This window comes from Hyla sarda, chromosome 2 (genome assembly GCF_029499605.1).
Source record: "Hyla sarda isolate aHylSar1 chromosome 2, aHylSar1.hap1, whole genome shotgun sequence".
NCBI lineage: Eukaryota > Metazoa > Chordata > Amphibia > Anura > Hylidae > Hyla > Hyla sarda.
Window position 1 is genome coordinate 81,327,464 of NC_079190.1, and position 23,745 is coordinate 81,351,208.

The following is a 23,745-nucleotide window of genomic DNA, read 5'->3' on the forward strand; positions in this document are numbered from 1 at the left end:
ACAGGAAGACAAGAGACAATGAAATACAGTGTCTATGGTGTCAGCCTACAATGTACAGTTCCTATATTGTACAAAAAAGTTCAAGGGGAAATGTTAAGCGTGCTAGCCTTTTCTTTGCATGGGTGTTTTATGTATAGTGTACAAGTGACTATTTCCTAGTTGATTCATTCAAGCCTATTGTATTGCCCCTAAACTCTACAAATCTGGGTGGGATAGAGCAGTGAGAAAAAGAAATGGAGAGGATGCCAGTTATAGATTATTATTAGGGACAAAAAACAAAGAAGGGGCGCTTCCTGGTGTAATACTCCAGGGATCAAAAAACCATTTCAACAATTCCTTGTGCAAGGAATTGGCGCAACTCTATAGTAGGCATAAACGAATCCACCACAGTAGCTCCTCCTGGTATTATCCATTGTCCCCCTCACAGGGAACAGGGAATCCAAGAACAGCAACTAGAACCAACCAGTAAATTGGTGCTTGTGGGGTCCAAAGGCTGATAATGGCTATTTCATGACCTTCGCACATACCACCGGTCAGTTTTTACTAGTTAAAAAAGTATTTACTGGAATTGTCAGCATAAGAAATAAAAATATGCAGCACGTTTCAGTCCTTACAGCACTTACCAAAACAAAGTCCATGCTGTAAGGACTGTAACATGTTGCATGTTTTATTCTTTGTTCTGACAGTTCCGATAAATACCTTTTAACTAGCAAAAACAAGCTCCCAATTGGTCCCAGAATCTCTATAACTGGCTCCTAGTTGGTTCCTGGATTGTACCTGCTGAATTTCTTTATTAGAACAGTGGACTTAACATTGAACATAAAGTAAGCAAGTGTTTTCCAAATGGACGGATTATTTATAAAGAAGAATTGTTCTTATTGTTTTATGTCAGCTTTTCTTTAATAATTTTTTAGTTCCTTTGTGTTGCACTATTATATCTTCATGATGGCTTTTATATCATTTAAAACATATGAAACATTTATGAACATATATCACATTCAGGATATTTATATATATTTAGTATTTAAAGATCCTGAGCACAGGGCATATATTAGTCAATTAGAAGTCCATGTGCTGGAGTACTTCCACCTGATTATAGGGAACCTGTCATCACTTTCATGCTGTCTGAACCACAATTCTCTGGTGGCTTCTGCCTGGCCCAGTGGACTGAAGATCTGTTAATTAAGGTTGGGGAGGGGGGATCCTCTAGGGACCACCCCGATGATGGTTTTAGCAGCACCAAAGTGAAAATCTAGATAAGTCAACCACTATAATAACCACTATAACCTCTGGCTCCCAAACTGTAAAAGCTGTCATTTTATAAACCAAGGCTAAATTTAAGGAATGTATCTTATCACAATGATGACATCACTGATCATGCTGTTACTGTCTGTAGGAGACAACTTTCATCATTTACCACATGGGAGTGAGAAACAAACAGAGAATATAAAGCAACAGGTCCTCGAAAGAAGATGGGGCTAGGCTGTTCTACAAAATGCACAATGGTATTATTTAACAGTCACTTCATAACTGAAGGAGTTAAAACGTTTTGTTCCCTGAACACTGCCGTCTTAGGCATCGGCCTTGATATGATTATTAAACAGAATGCTAAATGTCAGCAAGAAAAGAGTGGCGGATGTACAGTAGGACATGGGCTCACTCAGGATCACAGAGGATAGGAAGCAGGGACCAAATGCAGAAGAAATCTGGCAGGGTGCTGAGATTATGTGCAGCACTACAGGCTCTGATAAGAAACACATGTCTTTCAATGTGAGTTTCAGCCCCAGAGCTATGGCGTCTGCCTTCCTTCTCTCCTGCATGACACTTCCTCCATTTTATTTCCAGACACAAAAGCGGCCTGCACTGTGTCACTAGAGCCCTTTGCCCTGACTCTTTCTGAAGACGTGCCTCAGGGCTCTGCTGTCTCACATTGTGTCCGATTCAATGTATGACACATGAAGAAAACTCATATATATCTTTGTTATGGATAAGTCCATTCAATGGAGACAACCCAAGGCATGACACCGTTATTGTTCTGCAGGAATTATGGCTAGAGCAACGTACTAAAAAACCTTTTAAATAACATCCCACAAAAACACTTTTGTACCCAACACGTAAGTACATGAAAAACACAAAATGTACTTCTGGCCAACAAAAGGCCTACCTCAGGAAGAAATAAGGAGCTTGAAGACAGCTTTACACACATATCCCTCCTCACACAAGCCCTCTTGCCCATTCAGCAGAGCTGTAAAAAGTTCACATGACAATTAAAGGGATTTATTTACTGTCTAATAAATTAACATATATTTGTAAATAAAATTATTTTACTACTTCCTGCTTCTATTGCAAATTGTCTATTGTCTTTATTTCCCCACTTTTTGCCTAGTGTACATGCTGTAATGGACTTCCTGATCATGCTGCACATTGTAGCTGGAAATTCAGCCTACTCTACTTCCGTCTGACTATGCAGGAGTCTCCTGTGGGTGTAATGTGCAGGGCCATAGTCAAGAAAGTGTAGTGTGCAAATGTCTCATCAGTTTACTGACTTTTCTCCTTCAGACCATGTTTAGAAGCTACAAACTAGTGCATAGTAAGAATATTCCATTACAAATCCTGTCGTATTGGTGATGATACTGTCACCTTAGACATCTAACTATCACAATTTGGTCCTTATCAGATTCTGCTTCAACACACAAAATCTACTGTCTGTACATTTGCCTCCTTTATTCTCCATCTTGATAAATTTCTTTCTTAGAAGATAATACACACTATATCTGTCAGTGTGGTTTAAATGTTTTTTTTCCTATACTCTCTCTTTAAGAGTCCTAATAATTCAACCAGAGAATAACGAGAACTTACCCTGGGTGGCAGTAATTGTTTTTTTTTTTTTCCTTCTTGCATCTAAACAGACCGTAGTCAACAGGAGGCTTAGAAATCACTTTGCAAGGCTCTAACAAGTCTCAAGAGTGTGAAGAGGCATTTGACATCCTATCCTGTCAGTCTGTAATTGTGGCAATGTATTCTCTAGGGCAACTAGACTTTGTCACCAAAGCCTTTAGGGCTTTGTGCTTTTAAAGATGTCTCATAACATGGAGCTACCGATTGAAAACATATATGTTTATTATGCTACATTTTATACCGTTACATATGATACAATATATAATCTAATACAATGAGCTGTGTTTAACCACATTGGTTAGCCCACCTGACATAGTGATCATTCAAGGGATTTTTTTTTTTTACTAACCACACCTTTTCTAGATACTAAAAATAGTTGTCTGAATTGACCAGCACGTCGAAACAACTGCTGTTTGATTTATCAGCCATGACAATGACTCTGATATACACATGGTGAAAATGTCACATCAGTTTACCGTATGAAATGCACTGAAATCGGTTTTCAAAACCCAGTCTGCGCATAGTGGAATATTTTTATTTTCTTTTTGAAAGTATTTATTTAAAAACTTTTCAAATAGCAACAATAGGGGAGATGCTAGTGTCCTTCCACGCTATGTCCAGGTGGTTTAACATGGTTAACAAATACCATATATCCCCTTCTATAGACTTCAGTACAGAGTTCCTCCGGCATTTCGACCAGTAAAGAAATGCACGGATAATAATATAACAAGCATATAAAAGAATGGTCAATCAGACAACCAGACACTCTCCACTCACTCACCCAGAGAAGCACTCCCCTCTTCTCACACACCCCTCATCTTAAGGAGAAAATGTATTACAGCGGAGAGGGACCACTGACCTAAAATCAGCCACGGCATCCATACTTTTTATCAAATTTCTTCGGGCAACCACGACTAATATACAACAATCTATGCAAGGGGATATATTTGTTAACCATGTTAAATCAACTGGAAATAGGGGGGGATGCTAGTGTCCTTCCACGCCATGATCACAACTCTATGCGAGAAAAACAATAGGAAATGAATCAGCAGGTGTCTGTGGGAACCCGATTCCAGGTCATTAATGACTCCCAAACAAACTAACTACCGGGGAAAACACAAAGGGGAATTCTAACTGATCAGACAGGAACTGCATGATCATGATCTCCAGAAGGGTTCAACACACGGACAACTCCACACAGCATAAAGAAGGGAGCCCACAGCTGACTGACACAAGTATCAGAAGAGGAGACACATATACAAAATAATTTAACAGGAGTATAGTATAGACAAAGTATTAATCTAGTCTGTATAAGCATTTCCCTGGCACTTACCACAGTAGGATAATATGTTTTACAACCTCCTCCCATTGGTCCTCTGTCAACTCCGGGATATCATCCACCCACTTAAACGCTAAAGCAAAAGTATCAGGACCCAACAGCAGCTCCACTTCGGAAAATACAGAAGTCCCATCAAGAGCCAAATTGCGCCACAATTGTACCTATAATGGGCACTCCGTGGAACACGAAAATGCTCACACAATTCGTGAAAGGAAGGGAAGGATTGATAGTCCCCCAAATAAATGTATAGCAAACTTGATCCCATGATCGCTCCAGAAGCCGGCCGCCTCCAAATCCCGTAGGTGCTGAAAGTGAGGGTTACCCCACAGGGGTGTTCTTTGAGACAAAGCTGGAAACGGGAAGCACCTGGAGACCACCGCCCACACCTCCGCCACCATTTTAATAGGAGAGGGTAACCTAGAAGAAGGAGTGTATCTATACAGGATGTTAGTGAGAGTCTCATAAGAACCCATAATGGCTCCTGCCAGTGCCGAAGCTGCGTTTGCAAGATCCAGGTCGATCCACCAGGTGGCAAACATGAGCCGAGATGCTAGAAAGTAATTATGCATGTCAGGGGCAGCAAGACCACCCCTCCTCTTTGGCGCCTGGAGCAGCGCCTGACCCAGTCTTGGAGGTTTATCTTACCAATAGAAGCATCTCAGGATACCACCCAAGCTTTACAAAAAAAATAAATAAATAAATAAAAAATAAAAAAATCGCTGGGGGGGACAAATGGAAGACATATAGAAACTTAGGAAGATAGATCATTTTAAATATAATTATTCTACCCACCAACGACAAAGGCAAGGAGTTCCACAACATAGTGGAATAATTTGACATGGAAATCAGTAAATGGTTAAGATTTATTCATTATGGTGCAATTTTTTGACCCAGATGCACAATCAAAATTTACTTCAAAAGTAGAGTAGGTATACAGTTAAGGAAAAGAACTGTTGGAATTCTATAGGCACTAAATAAAAAAAAAAAAAAAAAGAAAAATCATTCTGCAAACGTTTATGGTATTAAAAGGGTATTCAAATATTCCACAGGATAGGGGATAACATGATTGACGCTAGATAATCCTCATTGATCTGTAGAATGTTGCAAAGCATCAGACATGAATGGAGCTCTTCCATTCTATAGGGTATAACTAAGATGAGAGTATCCCTACCCCATTGCTTTGGTTTCCAGTTTTCTTTATGTATTACTATTTCTGGCACATTGCACTTGCTTTAGTGTCTGACGTCTGAATAAGGGGAGTACGTGAAGGGCACCATTTTTGTCCGAAATTCCCAGCATTCAAGCCAACCCCAACACTTCCTTGTTTACGGTACCTTTTCACTACACATCCTTGTAGTAGGCCTGGCTATTGTACAGTGGTCTTCTTCAGATTATGCTCACTGTGCCACAAGAACAGTAACTATGAGAAATATAAGGAACCATCTTAAAGTTCCAAAACCTGTATACATACAGTAACCTAAGGCCCAAAATGGGAGAAGCTGTTTAGTCATCTTTATCTATGAGGTTGCCCTGTCAAATGGGCTCACACAATTTCATTAAAACGTGCACTAAGGACCTAGTAAATAAAGCAGTAATGCGACTTTAATCAATATATTCCACATCAGGATTCCAGTACATGATATATATATTTATTGTAGAGCTTATATTTATTGTCAAGAGCCCTGATAATTTCAGCCCATTTCCTCTTTATTTATTTGCTGTCAGTTAAATGGGGGGGTAGGTGGATGCAAGATGGATCCAGTGGGAGGTAAAAAAGGGGACATGGACTGGACTTACCTTGGCTCTTGCTTTTGGGCCTCATTTGCATATAAAACAAAAAGGCGTATCATTTAACACTGGAAGGGATTAGAGAGTTTAAAGGGGTACTCCACTGAAAAACATTTTTTTTTTTTTTTTTATTAACTGGTGCAAGAAAGTTAAAACAGATTTGTAAATTACTTCTATTAAAAAATCTTTATCCTTCCAGTAATTATCAGCTGCTGTTATGATCAACAGGAAGTTCTTTTCTTTTTGAATCTCCTGTCTGACCACAGCGCTCTCTGCTGACACCTCTGTCAATTTTAGGAACTGTCCAGAGCAGGAGATGTTTTCTATGGGGATTTTCTCCTACTTTGGACAGTTCCTGAAATTGACAGAGGTGTCAGCAGAGAGCACTGTGGTCAGACAGAAAGGAGATTCAAAAAGAAAAGAACTTCCTGTGGATCATAACAGCAGCTGATAATTACTGGAAGGATTAAGATTTTTTTTAATAGAAGTAATTTACAAATCTGTTTAACTTTCTGGCACCAGTTCCGCTTCATAAATACTCAGCCTGCAAGCTTCTGCTTTAATAAGTTCACAAAACTTTTTATAATTTACAGTAGTAGTACATAGTGAGATTAAAACATTTTTTAAACAAAAAGATCTCTTGTATGCATGCTTATGTCCTCCAACTTAGCTATGATTTAATCATTTTCTTATATACTAAAAGTTAGTTAAAGTTAGTGAAAACCCAGGACCAATGGCTGTCACGAGGATGAGGTAGACCAGGTAATTGAGAAGCATTTGGGAAAATATCAGGGCACCGGTAATCCTGTGTTCAATGAAGCATAAAGTTAAAGTTAAGGATAATTAGGTTTGTTTAATGAATCCAAATAATTATCCAGCACCAGACCTAAAAATAAATATGTGCCACTTAGGTCCAGGCATGTCATGTGCAAGTCCTTCTGGGAGTCTGTTAAAGAGGGGGAGGGATAAATGCCTGTGAAATCTGCTGCATATGATTTAGACAGGTACTTCAGAATAGCTGTGTCGCTTATTGACACCATCCTGTTGTATTTTTTGTCTTGATAATTGTGGTTTTATGCTTAGAGTTAGTTAAAGAGGGCCAGTGTTCAGTGGATAGGGGATAAGTTTTAGATCGCGGGGGGGGGTCAGACTGCTCTCTACAGGAGCGGCATGAAGCGGGGGCCGCCACACCTCCTCCATATAACTCTAGGGGAGTGCCGCACGGCTCTCTCTAGGTTGGATCCCCTGCAATCTAAAACTTATCCCCTATCCTTTGAATATGATATATCTCCTTTAAAAACATGATATTTGTACTCTTTTACATGTATGTCACCTGCATCTCAAAAACATTTCAAGAATCCCCCCCCCGTTTCTCACTACTGAAACTGCTAAAACTCTCATTATTGCTTTGATTCACTCCCGCCTCGACTACTGTAACTCTTTACTAATAGGCCTTCCTTTCTCCAAACTCTCTCCTCTCCAGTCCATCCTTAATGCCGCAGCCAGACTCATCTTCCTCTCCAGCCGCTACACAGACGCCTCCTCCCTGTGCCAGTCACTACACTGGTTACCAATTCAGTCCAGAATACAGTAGAAAATCCTCAGTCTCACACCCAAAGCTCTCCACAATGCTGCACCTCCCTACATCTCCTCTCTCATCTCCGTCTACCATCCTACACGTTCTCTCCGATCTGCTAATGACCTCACACTAACAGAGAAGTTCGGATCTGTTAATCCGAACTTCTCACTCCCGTCTCCAAGACTTCACTCGTGCTGCATCGGTTCTCTGGAATGCTATCCCTCAATCCCTCAGACTCAACAACAACATCCATAGTTTCAAATGTGCCTAAAAAACACATCTCTTCAGACAGGCCTATAACAGTCTCTAATTTGCCCCAACATATCCCCACACCTCTTGTTTGAATAGTTATTGTGTAATTTTATGTCTGATACTTGTCTTTGTTTGTACCCCATAATTGTAAGCGCTGCGGAATCTGTAGGCGCTATATAAATAAAATAAATAAATAAATGTATGTGTACATATGTAAATTTACCAACATTGCTCAATGAAACAACCCCTTTAAAGGGTTTAGCAGCAGTAACTTTATTTCAGCATGGTTAAAAATCTTTGGCAAAATTATTGGCAATCCTGATTATTATACAATGTAAAATATTCTTTGGAATAAAGTGTTATTATCCATTTTATCTAGTCTAGAGGCCTCTCACCGACTAACCCAGAACACCCTGCTATGTACTGATGAAAGGAAACCACCCTGAAATAACGCTTCTAGGGAGACTTTCTGGCTTGGCACGAATCCCAATCACTTCCTAAAACTCAGTAACTGGAGTGAAGAACTGATGTCTAGGGTATGTTACCTGAAAAGGTGGTATAGGTGAGTTGCTTTGTGATTGATATCAACTTATATGTTTGATACAGAAAAACAAAAGCCACAAAGAAAAAAAAAATTTAAAAACTTGGCAGAAAAAAAGGACAGAAAAACTGAAAACAAGGACACTAAGAATGGCCCCTGTGTTCAGTGTGAAACAAAGGACAAAATCAGACTAATTTGTGATTCATCAGAAATAAGACTCACCTGTCTTGACCTGGGCTTTGGTCACATGACATCAAATATTAGAGTATTATTTGCAATTACCGCATTTTTCGCCCTATAGGACGCACCAGCATATAAGACGCACCCAATTTTAAAGATGCAAAATCTAGAAGGAAAAAAAAAAAAAAAAGATTCTGAACCCAACAGTCATCTTCAACCTGCGGACCTCCAGATGTTGCAAAACTACAACTCCCAGCATGCCCGGACAGCCGCTGGCTGTCTGGGCATGCTGGGAGTTGTAGTTTTGCAACATCTAGAGGTCCGCAGGTTGAAGACCACTGGTATAGGAGGTAGTACTCACGTGTCCCCCGCTGTTCCGGACCCGTCACCGCTGCCCTGGATGTCGCTCCATCGCCGCGTCCCCGTGGTGTCCCCGACGCTCCGGACGTCTTCTTCCCCGGGATCCACGCTCTCCGTCGCCGTCATCACGTCGCTACACACGCCGCGCCAATTGGATGGCGGGACGGCGTGCGCAACGACGTGATGACATCAAAGGAGAGCGCCGTCCATGAAAGGGATTCCGGCACGGAGCAGACACCGAGGAGGCAGGTAAGGTCCCTCTCTGTGTCCTGTAAGCTGTTTGGGATGCCGCGATTTCACCGCGGCGGTCCCAAACAGCCCGACTGAGTAGCCGGGTTAGTGTCACTTTCTCTTCAGACGCGGCGGTCAGCTTTCATCGCCGCGTCTGGAGGGTTAATACAGGCCATCACCACGATCGGTGATGTCCTGTATTAGCCGCGGGTCCCGGCCTTTGATGGCCGCAGGGACCGCCGCGATAGGTGTGTGTATTCGCCGTATAACACGCACCAACTTCCCCCCCGCCACCCCCCCCCCCCCGTTTTGGGAAAGAAAAAGTGCGTCTTAAACAGCGAAAAATACGGTATTAAATGCAAAAAAAAATATAAAACATTTTTCAATCAATATATGAGAAGTTATGCTAAAGTTTTTTCCCACAAAGCTATACATCAATCTGCTCAGCTATGCCTGCTCCATAACATGATATTTGTAGACGAAGCTACATGTAAAACTTGACAGGTTCCCTTAAGAGCCAAACATAACAGACAATCTACAATCCTTCTAGGAAAATGTTTTATGTAGGGATATGACCAATCTAACCCTCAGTGGCCATTTACACCAGTGTTAGGTTTACAGATGATAAAATGAGGCCTATAAGTAAAAGTGATCCCCCCTACCTACAGTGAAACATGGTAAGGAATCCATAATGCTATGGGGCTGCTTTGCAACCTCTGGGACAAGAGGCCTTGAACGTGTTCGAAGAACAATGAAATCAGAGGATTATTAGAGCTCCCGAGTGTAGGCAAACTAGGTTTGAGTCAAACAAAACTGGCCCTACAGCAGAATAAAGAACCAAATTACACATCCAAAAGTTAATAAGAAAAAAAAATGGACTGTTTCAAAGTGGCCAGCAATAAGTCCTGATCTCAATCCAACTGAAATCTTTGGAGAGAACTGGAATCTCCTGCTGGCAAAAGACACCCTGCAAACATTCAAGAGCTTGAGAGAAATGCAGTGGGAGAAACTACAAACAGATGGGTGCAAAAAGCTCCCATATGGCTACAAACCACGTTTAGAAGTGTCCTTCTTGCCACATTTTGTGTAACCAAGACTTATGGAAAGGTACCATTAATCCTGTCTGTCATATACTATGTAAATTATTTCTTTCTTTTCGGGAATAACTGCATGGACAATACCTTGGTAGGTCATTTTTTATGCAAGTAAATTTTCGTTCACATGGTGCAGTAATATAACATAAGTAAAACACTATTGTCTACAGAAACAGAATGAAAGACAGGTTGACCTTTTAACAAAAATTAAGAAAAAAAAATAAACCTTGCAAGAAAATGTAAAATTCTCATTCACATTGCCCCATACAGCAGTACATGGAAAGATTATATATGTGTGTGGACTGTCTAAAAGATACAGAAAACAATAACAATATTGCTATGCGGCTGGGATTTCTTCTTGTATGACTGTATACTGCCATTACTCATGTTCAGAACATCTAAGACAAACACTTTACTCATGGTCATTACCCTGTGAGAAGAAAAATAAAACTTATGAATGCCATCTCAATCACTGAAGTTATAGGAAAGCATTTATGAATAACCACAGCAAATGTGTATGACTAAGAAGCTATGTAGCTAGGTAACAGTGACCCAAAAAGTGGAAGAAACCTGGAATGTATTTTCATTTCATTGCATTAACGTCAACATTACAACAAGGCTATGTTTACAGCGCAATAGGGTGCCCAATTTCTGAGTATGCACCAGGAATGCTCTCAGCACACATATATATAGGCCCCCACTCACCCAACGGCAGTGGGGGCCTATGTTCCTTTGGTCTGCATGAAGGTGGAATGTGCCACCATACTTTTTTTCCATTTTTTTGTATTGTTACCAATGGCTGACTATGCCACATCTGGATACATTGGATTACTACATCTGGAAATAATCCAAACTTATATGGCCGACGTACACAAGAAACAAGGTGGGCACACAGCCTAATATGGGTTGTCATCATGGAAGGTGTACCGATATTTGACAGCAACAGTGATTGGATAATATGACATTTTGCCTTTTAGAATAAAGATTAAGTCTATAGAAGAAATCAAAGAATACTTACTGTTCCATCTGTGTTTGCACTTTGAAACTTTTTAAAGGGGTACTCCGGTGGTCAACGTGTTTTTCCGTTTTTGACTTACCCTATTTGTTTTGATTCATTTCTATTCTTGTTGTTTAGGTGACTATTTCCGTTCTTTGTTGTCTTTTTATGCCCCACTTTGTTTTCCTATCTTTGCTTCTATTTCCTGTTTCTTGCTATGCTGAAAACTACAAATCCCAGCATGCCACATGCCTTGCTGGTTTGGGGCGGCTCTTTTTTTCCCCCGCCCTTTACCCACCCTACTATTTTCCCGGGTCGGCCCCCTTATACATAGCACACTAATATAATCAGCCCTGGTTGGGATACACTGGCATACACACACAAAAGGGACTACAACTCCCAGCATATGTCATTCAGGAGTCTTCAGTCTGTGGTATGACACCAGCATGCTGCCTCTGTAGTCTCCTGGGGGTTGCAGTTCACCACACCTCTATAGGGCATATACCAGTTTTTTCCCAACCAGGGTGCCTCCAGGTGTTGCAAAACTACAACTCCCAGCATGCCCAAAAGCTTTCAGGGCATTCTGGGAGTTGTAGTTTTACAACAGCTGGAGGCACACTGGTTTGAAAACACTGGTGTAACATGATGTGTATGCTGAATAGGCTAGAACTGTGATTCCCAACCGGTGTGCCTCCAGCTGTTGCAAATCTACAACTCCCAGCATGCCCAAAGTCTGTCCAGGCATGCTGGGAGTTGTAATTTTGCAACAGCTGGAGGCACACTGGTTTGTAAACACTAGCATACGCACACACATAGCAGGGACTACAACTCCCAGCATGTGTCATTCAGGAGTCCCCCCCCCCCTTTCACACATAGAAATCATCCCCAGTCCGAGATTTATTCCCCTGCAGTCTATACATCCCCAGCCCATGCACTTTGTCATCCTCCCCTTCAGATAACACTTATCTTCTCTGTCTTCTTTCAGTGCAGACCTGCGTCCTCAGAAGACAGAGCAGGGGGAGGGAGATGAGGAGCTGTGTACGTCCTCTCTCTCCCCCTGCTCTGGCTTCTTTCTCTCATGCAAACCTGTGTCCTCCAGGAGGGGGAGATGAGGGGCGTGGCTTATTTCTCTCATGCAAACCTGTGTCCTCCAGGAGGGGGAGATGAGGGGCGTGGCTTATTTCTCTCATGCAGTTCTGAAAGAACAGAGATAAAAAAAAGCCCTGACATGTTGTCCACAGCCTAATCCTAACATGACCATTGCCGATTCTAGTAAGTGTTCTACTGTTTCACCCTGATGCTAGCACAGTGTTTCCCAACCAGGGTGCCTCCGGATGTTGCAAAACTACCACTCCCAGCATGCCCAGACAGTACATGCAACAGCTGGAGGCACCCTGGTTGGGAAACGCCGTGCTAGAATCACAGATTACACTGCCCAGAACTGCGGCTGCTTTAGAGTGTACAAGAGATAGTAAACTGTCTTCTGTACAGGAGACATCATAGAAGATCATCTTTACCCCAGTTCAGGGAAAACTGACTATTAGAAATGGAGCCTGCAGAGGGGAAACATGTATGAGAAAATGGCAGATACTGGAAACAAGAAATTCTACTTGTAAAAAACACAGGTTTTGATAAATCTCCCCCATGATTCTTATATTATAAAGTCACCTGAAAGGACAACGTTTTTAAACATATTTTACATCCCTGCTGCCCCTACAAATAGTTTCCCTTGTTTAGTTAACAGCTGCAGTGTGAAAGACAGAAAACTAGGGATCCACCTTAGCATTTTATCTTTAGATCTAACATGGATTAGAAAATATTAAAATTATAATGTGTTTTACCGCTTTGCTTTACTGTATGCATTATCCCTTGCACAGATTTGAAGGAACATGGTGTTCCTTTTTAGCCCTTATCACCTGTGTTTGTGTATAAAACACCAATGCCGTTCCTAAGTAATGTCGGGGGCTTAACCTAGCTGTTTATCCGACTTGTGGATTTTGCAGCAGCTGCTTTTGTGTACAAGGGACATTGGGGGAGATTTATCAAAACCTGTCCAGAGGAAAAATTGCTGAGTTGCTCATAGCAACCAGATTTATTCTTTCATTTTTAACAAGGCCTCTGCAAAATGAAAGAAGCGATCTGATTGGTTGTTATGGGCAACTCAGCAACTTTTCCTCTGGACAGGTTTTGATAAATCTCCCCCACTGTTTTTTGATTTAGGATTTCCACCTTAAAAGGAGTACTCTAGTGCAGAGTATTCCTGCTCCGTCCTGCCCGGGCTGCAAACAAAATGAAAATAAACCATCTCTCACCTTCCTGTGTTCCCGCGGAGCACCACTACAGCTGATCGGTCTTCCGATCCATCCTCTTCATACTTCCGGGTGTATGAAGTGTCACATAGCGCTCAGCCTACCGCCGGCCGAGGCAGAATATCGCGGCGGCCGGCGATAGGCTGAGCACCATGTGACGCTTTGTTACATCCGGAAGTATGCAGAGGATGGACCGGAGGACCGATCAGCTGTAGTGACGCTCTGCGGGAACCCAGGGAGGTGATAGATGGTTTATTAAATTTTTTTTTGCAGGACGGAGCAGGAATACTCTGCACCAGAGTACTCCTTTAATAATTATATTGCAGCCCCTTGATTAAATGGGCACTATCATTTAAACAAATTTTTGCTATAGCACACCTTATGGTAAATAAAAAAAAAAAGAATCTTTCTAATGTGCTTTGTTTAAAAAAGTTGATTAAAAAAGTTGTTTAACAAAGTTGCCACTATGTGTCTCAGCAAACTATCAAGGTAGAACACTAACAAATATTACAAAAAAAATAAAGGCAGGGGGGGCAGGGCAGTGAACTGGGAGGATTATAAAATTGAACAAGATAATGAGAGGTACTCTTTAATGTTTTAACCCCTTAAGGACTCTTATTTTTACGTTTTCGTTTTTTCCTCCTTGACATAACTTTTATATTTTCATCCACAGACCAGTATGAGGGCTTGTTTTTTTTGCGCAACCAGTTCTTTGTAATGACATCACTCATTTTACCATAATATGGTGCAACCAAAAAAATACTATTTGTGTGGGAAAACTGATAAGAAAAATGCAATTTTGCAAGCTTCATGTTCATGATGTACACTTTACGGTAAAAATGACATGCTTTCTTTATTCGGTCAATACGATTAAAATGATACCCATGATTATATACTTTATTATTGTACCGCTTAAAAAAAAAAAATACTAACTTTTAACCAAATTAGTGAATTTAAAATCCCTCTATTTTGCTGACCTATAACTTTTTAATTTTTCTGTATAACCCCTTAAGGACTCAGCCCATTTAGGCCTTAAGGACGCAGACCATTTTATTTTTACGCTTTCGTTTTTTCCTCCCCGCCTTCAAAAAATCATAGCTTTTATATTTTCATCCACAGACTAGTATGAGGGCTTGCTTTTTGCACGACCAATTGCCCGTTGTAATGCCATCACTCACTTTACCATAAAATGTATGGCGCAACCAAAAAAATACTATATGTGTGGGGAAATTAAAAAGAAAACCGCAATTTTACAAATTTTGGAAGGTTTCGTTTTCACACCGTACAATTTACGGTAAAAAATGTGTTCTTTATTCTTTGGGTCAATATGATTAAAATGATACCCATGGCTAGATACTTTTCTATTACTGTTGCACTTACAAAAAAATCGCAAACTTTTCAACCAAATGAGTACGTTTAAAATCCCCCTATTTTGAAGACCTATAACTTTTTCATTTTTCCGTATATGCGGCGGTATGAGGGCTCATTTTTTGCACCGTGATCTGTACTTTTTATTGATACCATATTTGCTAATATAAAAAACTTTTAATCCATTTTTTATTAATAATTTTTTGTAATAAAAAGTTATAAAAAAGCAGCTATTTTGGACTTTTTTTTACGTTCACGCCGTTCACCGTACTGTATCATTAACATTTTATTTTAATAGTTCAGATATTTATGCACGCGGCGATACCAAATATGCATATAAAATATTTCTTTAACACTTTTTGGGGGTAAAAGAGGGGAAATTGGACAATTTAAGTTTTTATTGGGGGGGGGGTTCAAATTTTTTTTACTTTTATTTTTACACTTTAATAGTCCCCATAGCAATCATTCGATTGCTAATGCTGTTCAGTGCTATGTATAGGACATAGCACCGATCAGGGTTATCGGTCATCTTCTGCTCTGGTCTGCGGAAAGGCAGATCAGAGCAGAAGACGCCGGGAAGGCAGCGGAGCAAGGTGAGGGGACCTCCGTCTGCCGTGGAGGATGATTGCTGCAGCAGCGCTGCGGGCGATCCGATCATCCATTTTAATGACTGCGATGCTGCAGATGCCGTAATCTGTATTGATCACGGCATCTGAGGGGTTAATGGCGGACATCCTCGGGATCGCGGATGTCCGCCAGGACGTACATTTACATCCTGTGTCGTTAAGGGGATAAGCAGCGGTATGAAGGCTCATTTTTTGCGCCGTGATCTGTATTTTTTTTTATATCACATTTGCATACTTAAAACTTTTAATGCATTTTTTTTATACATTTTTTTTGGAATAAAAGGTTATTAAAAAAAAGCTGCAGTTTTGGACTTTTTTTTGTCGTTCACCCTATGGGATAATTAATATATATATTTATTTATTTTTTATTTTATTTTTTTTTACACACCTTTTGGGGGTAAAATGGGACAATTTACATTTTTATTGGGGGTAAAATGGGACAATTTACATTTTTATTGGGGGAGGGGATTTTTCACTTTTATTTTTACACTTTAATAATCCCCATAAGGGACTATCTATAGCAATCATTTGATTGCTAATACTGTTCAGTGCTATGCATAGGGCATAGTACTGATCAGTGTTATCGGTGATCTTCTACTCTGGCCTGCTTGATCTCAGACCATAGCAGAAGACACCGGGAGATGGACAAAGGCAGGTGAGGGGACCTCCATCCGCCATTACAGATGATCTGATTGCCGCAGCATCACAGCTGGCAGACATCCGTACGATGGCGTATGTTGGCCATTACCAGTGGGTCCCTGGCTGCTATCAGCAGCCGGGAACTGCCACGCATGACAAGAGCATCACTCCGATGCTCACGGTCATTTACAGCACTTAAATGTATGTCCTGGTGCGTTAAGTACCACCACACCAGAACATACATTTACGTCCTGCGTCATTAAGGGGTTAAAGGCACTTTTTCTTTTCCACATTTTACCAATGTGAACCCTCTGACCACTGAATGTTGTCCATAGCGGCAATGCAAGACTTACGCAGCCCTGGAGTCATTTCTCACTTTTCTGATGACACAGCAGTATATTACAAGACTGGCGACTCTTCTCCATATAGCAAGGAGATGTACAACCAGATTCTGAAGAGCACAAAATTCACAGAAGTTTATTGAGTCGATCTGACATTACATATTCAACAAAGTGTTTTCACTGTGTGGGATTCAACTACCGTATATACTCGAGTATAAGCCGAGTTTTTCAGCACGATTTTTCGTGCTGAAAACACCCCCCTCAGCTTATACTCGAGTGAACTCCCCCACCCGCAGTGGTCTTCAACCTGCGGACCTCCAGAGGTTTCAAAACTACAACTCCCAGCAAGCCCGGGCAGCCATCGGCTGTCCGGGCTTGCTGGGAGTTGTAGTTTTGAAACCTCCGGAGGTCCGCAGGTTGAAGACCACTGCGGCCTTCGACATCATCCAGCCCCCTCTCACCCCCCTTTAGTTCTGTACAGTACTCACCTCCGCTCGGGGCTGGTCCGGTCCTGCAGGACTGTCCGGTGAGGAGGTGGTCCGGTGGGATAGTGGTTCCGGGCTGCTATCTTCACCGGTAAGGCCTCTTCTAAGCGCTTCGGGCCCGGCCTCAGAATAGTCACGTTGCCTTGACAACGACGCAGAGGTGCGTTCATTGCCAACGTACTTCTGCGTCATTGTCAAGGCAACGCCTCTATTCCGGGCCGGAAGCGCGGAGAAGAGGCGCCCCCGGTGAAGATAGCAGCCCGGAACCACTATCCCACCGGACCACCTCCTCTCCGGACAGCCCTGCAGGACCGGACCAGCGCCGAGCGGAGGTGAGTACCCAGAACTAAAGGGGGTGAGAGGGGGCTGGATGAGCTGATGGCTGCCCGGGCTTGCTGGGAGTTGTAGTTTTGAAACCTCTGGAGGTCCGCAGGTTGAAGACCACTGAGGGCGAATGATGAGAAGAGGATGATGAAGGGGGGGGGGTGTGGGATGATGACAAGAGGATGATAAAGGGGGGGGGTGGGATGATGAAGGGGGGATGTGTGGAATGATGACAAGGGGATGATGAAGGGGGGGATGTGTGGGATGATGACAAGGGGATGATGAAGGGGGGATGTGTGGGATGATGACAAGGGGATGATGAAGGGGGGATGTGTGGGATGATGACAAGGGGATGATGAAGGGGGGATGTGTGGGATGATGACAAGGGGATGATGAAGGGGGGATGTGTGGGATGATGACAAGGGGATGATGAAGGGGGGATGTGTGGGATGATAAGGGGATGATGAAGGGGGGATGTGCGGGATGATAAGGGGATGATAAGGGGATGATGAAGGGGGGATGTGTGGGATGATAAGGGGATGATGAAGGGGGGATGTGTGGGATGATAAGGGGATGATGAAGGGGGGATGTGTGGGATGATAAGGGGATGATGAAGGGGGATGTGTGGGATGATGACAAGGGGATGATGATGAGGATGTTAATGACGGGTCTGGATGATGAGAGGGGGGGGATGATGTATTTCCCACCCTAGGCTTATACTCGAGTCAATAACTTTTCCTGGGATTTTGGGTTGAAATTAGGGGTCTCGGCTTATACTCGGTAGATGGTCTTCTTTCAGTTTTATAAAACTGCACCACAGATCAGGGGAGGGTTAAATGTGGGAGCTGACGTTATGCTCTCCTATGGCTCAGCAACTTTACAATCCTGAAAGCTCCCTTTTTCCAACTGGTCTCGATCACCTCCAGGTTACGTGACAAAATTATAAAAAATATTTTCTTGAACAAAAAAAAATGACCAATTCCATGCGTGTTGGTGAGCTTGTAGTCTAAGGCTGCGTTCACACGGCAGTCTAGACCCATCCTATTCTTCTCCCATCAAAAAAAAATATAAAAGGATAATAACAGATGCAAACAGATGTTATCCGTTTGTATCCGTTATTGTTCAGTTAATAAACATAAAATAATCCGTAAAAACGGATCAAAAAACGGATTGAAAAAACTGATTGATAAAACCAGATGACTTTAAAGGCTCATCTGTTTTCCATAGAACTCAATGTAAAATTTACTGTATCTGTTTTTTCTTCTGTTTTTTTTTTTATTTATTTTTTTTGACGGAAGAAAAAAATACAGCATGTGCCATTTTTTCTGCCGTAAAAAAAACGGAAAAAAACTTAAATGAGTGCAGACGGGTACAAACGGATTGTAAAAAAAATCCCATTGACTTGAATGGGATTTTTTTTAAACGGTTTTTAATCAGTTTACAGCCTGCAAGAACGGAACCGAAGCAAGGATGAAAAAACGGGGACAGATGGCCGTGTGAACGCACCTTAAGAGAACTTAGACATAAGATGGATAGAGTATCAGAAATAAGTCACCAAGCTTGCACACTGCTAAGCAACTAAAGATTGTGTTATGTATAGTCTAGGAATACATCTACAGTAAATGCTCTTTCTTGGAAAGTTAATAAACAACATGCTACAAAACTTGTTACCATGTGTACTATGATAACACACACCAATGTTATTTACTAAAATATTGTTATCAGATTTCTCATTTATACTTTATTAGCTTGCAACAGAATTGCTCTACAGCAGTGTTTTCCAGTCAGGGTGCCTCCAGCTGTTGCAAAACTAAAACTCCCAGCATGCCTGGACAGCCGAATGCTGGGAGTTATAGTTTTGGTACAGCTGGAGGCACCCTGACAGGAAAACACTGCTCTACAGTGTCCATCTCCCAAAACAGACACTGATAGTAGAGATGAGCAAACTTACAGTAAATTTGATTCATCACATACTTCTCGGCTCGGCAGTTGATTACTTATCCTGCCTCACCTGGAATATGCTGTTCAGTTTTGGGCACCAGTCCATAAAAGGGACACTGCGGAGTTGGAAAGGGTGCAGAGACGCGCGACTAAACTAATATGGGGCATGGAACATCTTAGCTATGAGGAGCGATGAAAGGAGTTACAATTGTTTAGTCTTGAGAAGAGACGTTTAAGGGGGGATATGATAAATGTATATAAGTATATTAATGGCCCATACAAAAAATATGGAGAAAAACTGTTCCAGGTTAAACCCCCCCCCCCCCCCCAAAGGACGAGGGGGCACTCCCTCCGTCTGGAGAAGAAAAGGTTTAGTCTCAAGGGGCGACACGCCTTCTTTACCATAAGAACTGTGAACTTATGGAACAGTCTACCTCAGGAACTGGTCACAGCAGGAAAAATTAACAGCTTTAAAACAGGGTTAGATACATTCCTGGAACAAAACAACATTAATGCTTATGAAGAAATATAAAATCCCATCCCTTCCCCAATATCGTGCCACACCCCTACCCTTCAATTCGCTGGTTGAACTTGATGGACGTATGTCTTTTTTCAACCGTACTAACTATGTAACTATGATTAATATTCTGCTGGATTCCAATTCCTCCTCCAAAGTTCCGTTGTGGAACGACGTGTGAAAAGAGCAGAAGAATTCCTATTGATATCAATGGAAACAAGCGGGGGAAAGTAGTGGTAAAGTGCCTTCATCTTTAAACATCCTCCCACATCCTGCAGGCTTTCGAAATTATTGGAAGTTTTATATGTCACCCAAATTTGCCATCTTATGTAGAAAGTCAGAAGCCCAATGCCATCTACCCATATTAAAGCAGATTTATGGCATTTTTAACATATGGAATATTTGAAGAAATGTCTATATTTTGTGGTAAGATAAACTAGTCAATTGTAAAAGGAGTACCGTATATACTCGAGTATAAGCCGAGGCCCCTAATTTTACCCCAAAAACCCAGGAAAAGTTATTGACTCGACTATAAGCCTAGGGTGGGAAATACATCATCCCCCCCCCCCCCCCCATGTAATCATCCAGACCCCCGTCATCATCCAGAATCCAGACCCCGTCATCATCACCACCTGTCAATCTCTTCATCAGTGGTCTTCAACCTGTGGACCTCCAGATGTTGCAAAACTACAACTCCCAGCATGCCCGGACAGCCATCGGCTGTCCAGGCATACTGGGAGTTGTAGTTTTGAAACATCTGGAGGTCCGCAGGTTGAAGACCACTGCGGCCTTCGTCATCATCCCCCCCCCCTTCATCATCACCGCCTGTCAATCCCTTCATCAGTGGTCTTCAACCTGCAGACCTCCAGATGTTGCAAAACTACAACTCCCAGCATGCCGTTGCCCAGTGACGTTGCCTTGTCAACGAAGCACAGGGACGTTTATGCGCAAAAAGTTGTAATTTTGCAACATCTGGAGGTCCGCAGGTTGAAGACCACTGATGAAGGGATTGACAGGCAGAGAATTCACTCGAGTATAAGCCGAGGGGGGCGTTTTCAGCACGAAAAATCGTGCTGAAAAACTCGGCTTCTACTCGAGTATATACAGTAACTAGAATCTGTGATACACACAAAGGCATAAAAAAAAAAGTTTACATTTTACTTAATGGGTCTCATTTACTAAGTGGGAAAAGTTGTTTCAGACTTGCAGGATTCCTCTCTATTTACTATTGGGAAAAGTTGTGAACGTTTTCTGAACAACTTTTTCTAGGTGGATATTTCCAGCCATTTACCCACAGGATTTTCTGTGAGCTCAATAGTAAATCGGTCGTGTTTTGAAACCACGCCCCTTTTCGGACCAGCCATGCCCCTTTGTGACAAACCACGCCCCTTTTCCGGCTTTTCACAGTGCAATGTCGGGTTTGTCGGATTTTCCAGGCGCACACTGTCGCACACATGTCTCAGACACTCTGTGCCAAAATAACCAGACAAAAACTAGTCGGTTTCAGCTTAGTAAATGAGGCCCAATATCTATCTATTTTCATGGGATCCAACCATAGGAGATAAATCATGCTCTGTCATACCAGCTAAATGGGCAGAAGAACTTAGATTTTTTTCCCCCCAAAACCAGTAACTTCTAAACAGACACTCCAGGAGAATCTTTTAGTGCTTTAAAGGGGAACTCCGGTGGAAAACGTTCTATTTTAAATCAACTGGTGCCAGAAAGTTATACAGATTTGGTAATTACTTCTATTTAAAAAAAAAAAATCTTAATCCTTCCAGTACTTAGCTGCTGTATACTACAGAGGAAGTTCTTTTCTTTTTGAATTTATTGTCTGTCTGTCACCTCTGTCCATGTCTGGTACTGTCCAGAGCAGGAGCAAATCCCCATAGCAAACCTATCCTGCTCTGGACAGTTCCTGACATTTACAGAGGTGTCAGCAAAGAGCACTGTGGTCAGGCAGAAAGGAAATTAAAAAAGAAAGTAACGTTTTCTGTAGTAAAAAAAAAACAAAGAAAAAAACAGCTGATAAGTACTGTAAGGATAAAGATTTTTTTAATAAAAGTAATTCACAAATCTGTATAACTTTCTGGCACCAGTTGATTTAACATAAATTGTTTCCCACCGGAGTACCCCCTATAATGTGTCCACTTTTTTGCTTGCATTTTAGCTAATAAGAAAACTGCTGAGAACCAGGTGAACCCAGTGACATTGCTGCTGTGGCAAGGTACACTGAACAGGAAGCAGTGCTCCCAATAAGGAAATGATAGATCAGCCCCACCTGTTATGTACACTGCAGAACTGTGCTAGCAAAAAAAGGTTTTATTAAATAAGCAAATATTTTACTGTCTGCATATTGCCAGGCACTGTGTTGATGCATTTAAGCCTTGTAAACTTAGTTATGCAAGCTCCATGAAGGTTAATGTCCCCAAAAGCCTTGTAAACCCAGTTATGCAAGCTTCATGTCCCCAAAACATATAATCATTTTTGTATTTCAAGTTCGTAACATCTTAACTTGCTGCCCTTAAAATACAGTAGCTCATTCTCATATACCCTTTTAGGGAATTTCATGTTAATAGAGAGGGGTCTACCTGGTTAGAATCTTCATCTCTTGGAGAGCAGGTATAAAAAGAATGCCTCTCCCTCTGGAGGACCTGGTTTTAGAAAACTGTATCTTAATAAAGCTATAATTCCAAAATATCTAGCTTACAAATAGTGTTATCGAAAATTGTACTGGCTTAAGCAGGCTCTTGCTAGATTTACCCCCTAATAGGAAGTTGTATAGTTCAGTCATTGTTAGTGTGGTGTTGTCTCCAGCTCTCCAGCTTCAGACCCCCCGAGTGATGTGATCACCTCTGACCAGCCCCTACAGCCTACATCGCCATCTGCCTGTCATATACACATATAGATATATATCTTTATTAAGACATTTGAGGAGATATAGGCATGTTTACAGCATGCTGCCTTGTGCTAAACAATGCCAAAGGCAGAGAAACAAACAGAGAATGAATACAACAGGTGCTGCAAGTCTGTACAAGAGTCTGCTACACAATGAGATGTTCTGAGTGGAAAACTGACAGGGGTGCTGTGGGAGAGGGGTAGGCAGGGTGGGAAAGCTGTGATAAAGAGCTGTGGGAAAGCAATGCATTCTGGGAATTGTAGTGCTGAGAAACTGCTCAACCAGAGTACAGGATTAACACCCCAAAACAACTGGATTAATCATGGTTTCTGGACTGGGGAGGACAGGTAAGCAATGATATAGGATTCTGTAAAATTTTATTTTTTAAATTATGTCGACAAACCCTTTTTAATAGTAAGCCTGACAGGGGTACCCACAACTACTGATCCATTTGAAAGCCATTAGTCAGAACACCCTTTTAACTTCCTGTTCTAGAATAGGTGACTTGGTCTGGACCAGCTACATACATGCGTCTCACCTCGACATTCACAGAGCAGCCTCTTCTTCAACACTGAAAGTGCGTGCCCTAGAAAACAGGCTGCTTTATGTGCAACAATCCACAAAGTTTCTGCTTAAAATGTACAGAGCAGCAGATCCTAGGTCTAAGAAAATGTCTGTATATAACCAAAACATACACATAAGTTGTCAGAAAATGTGAAGGATTTTAAGTTCCAGAGGTTACTTATTTCCAAGTCAGATAGTAAAGACGTCATTAAAGGTCCCCTTTGTTTAACTCTACCTCTAAGTTTGGGGGCATAGGCTTATACTGGCCACACTCAAAAAAACGGTGGGTCAACAGCTATATCTCCCTATATTCAACCCCATCCCTATGAAAAGAGTATAATTTGCTTTTATTAGCCTCATCTGGCTGTTTCCCCTAAGATTAGCAGTGCCAGGGGTGCATGGCGCCTTTACCCACTTCCTCTTCTTCCACAAACTAAGCTCAAGTGAACTTTGCAGGCATTGTTAGAGAAAAC

At 41.7% G+C, this 23,745-nt stretch overlaps 1 protein-coding gene across 5 annotated transcripts in view; it reads right to left on the reverse strand.

Annotated features, from left to right (window-relative positions):
• The window catches only part of ADCY6 (adenylate cyclase 6), a 220,415-nt gene that overhangs the window by 146,346 nt on the left and 50,324 nt on the right, over positions 1 to 23,745 (reverse strand). The gene's annotated exons all lie outside the window — the stretch shown is intronic.